This window comes from Meleagris gallopavo, unplaced genomic scaffold (genome assembly GCF_000146605.3).
Source record: "Meleagris gallopavo isolate NT-WF06-2002-E0010 breed Aviagen turkey brand Nicholas breeding stock unplaced genomic scaffold, Turkey_5.1 ChrUn_random_7180001955396, whole genome shotgun sequence".
NCBI lineage: Eukaryota > Metazoa > Chordata > Aves > Galliformes > Phasianidae > Meleagris > Meleagris gallopavo.
This window is the reverse complement of record NW_011216183.1, coordinates 1-1,397: the sequence shown is the minus strand read 5'-3', so window position 1 is coordinate 1,397 and position 1,397 is coordinate 1. Positions and strand designations below refer to the sequence as shown.

At 47.7% G+C, this 1,397-nt stretch overlaps 1 long non-coding RNA gene across 1 annotated transcript; it reads right to left on the bottom strand.

The window, feature by feature from the left end:
* Positions 1 to 129: 129 nt before the first annotated feature.
* Positions 130 to 1,337, bottom strand: LOC104917089. The gene is made up of 3 exons (XR_796751.3): positions 1,207 to 1,337; positions 996 to 1,108; positions 130 to 891 (listed from the first exon to the last, which is right to left on the bottom strand). It is a non-coding gene; the product is annotated as an uncharacterized LOC104917089 (long non-coding RNA).
* Positions 1,338 to 1,397: the final 60 nt, after the last annotated feature.

Genomic DNA, 1,397 nt, shown 5'->3' with positions numbered 1-1,397 from the left:
TGGGTCATGGGTGGGAAAGGAGGGGGAAAATGATCATTTTTGGGTAAATCGCCCCAAAACGGCGCCGCTAAAATTACATATTTTTGGGTTTGGAGATGAACCCAACCGGGTAACGCTGACATTTCAGGACATTTTTTGGGTGTTTTTGCCCCAAAACGTGGCTTGAAAACGCAGATTTTTGGGTCATTGGGATGAAAGGAGGGGGAAAATGATCATTTTTGGGTAAATCGCCCCAAAACGGCGCTGCTAAAATTCCACATTTTTGGGTTTGGAGATGAACCCAACCGGGTGCTGACATTTCAGGACATTTTTGGGGTGTTTTTGCCCCAAAACGTGGCTTGAAAACGCAGATTTTTGGGTCATTGGGATGAAAGGAGGGGGAAAATGATCATTTTTGGGTAAACTGCCCCAAAACGGCGCCGTTAAAATTCCACATTTTTGGGTTTGGAGATGATCCCATCCGGGTGCCGCTTCCAGGATTCATTTTTTGGGTCTTTTTACCCCAAAACGTGGCTTGAAAACGCAGATTTTTGGGTCATGGGTGGGAAAGGAGGGGGAAAATGATCATTTTTGGGTAAATCGCCCCAAAACGGCGCTGCTAAAATTACACATTTTTGGGTTTGGAGATGAACCCAACCGGGTGCTGATTTCAGGATTCATTTTTGGGTGTTTTTGCCCAAAAACGTGGCTTGAAAACGCAGATTTTTGGGTCGCTGGGATGAAAGGAGGGGGAAAATGATCATTTTTGGGTAAATCGCCCCAAAACGGCGCTGTTAAAATTCCACATTTTTGGGTTTGGAGATGATCCCATCCGGGTAATGCTGCTTAAACTGCGCCACCACATCGGGGTCCAGGAGATGAATCCCATCCAATTGATTCCCCAAAGTGATCCTGGAAAAGGGGAGGGGAAAAAAAGTGGAAAAAAGGTGAATTGGAGATTATTAAAAATAGCGATTTTCGCTGCTGTTTTAACCCAAATTGGGTGAAATTCAGACCAGTTTGGTTGGACGTTGTGGGGTCGACCGAAGAGTTCGATTTTTCGGGTTCCGGGTGAGAGGCGTTCGATCATCCCGTAGATTTCATCGGGTTTGTGGCTGGTGGAACGGACCTTTTTTTGGGGTGAAAAAAGGGGATTTTGGGGGCGAAGGCGTCGGGGGTTTGGGGGGTTTCGGTTTTGGGGTGAAAAAGGAGAGATTTGGGGCTGACCTCGGCCACGATGACGTCGCAGTCGAGGCCGCGGTTGAAGCCTTGCGGGTTGCCCTTCACACCCACCTGGATTTTTTGGGGTGAAAAGAGGGGAAAATGGGGTCAAGGGGGTTGGGGGTTTTAGGGTCGTTTTGGGGATCTTTTAGGGTCGTTTTGGGGCTGTTTTGGGCTTTTTCTGGGTCATTTTTAGG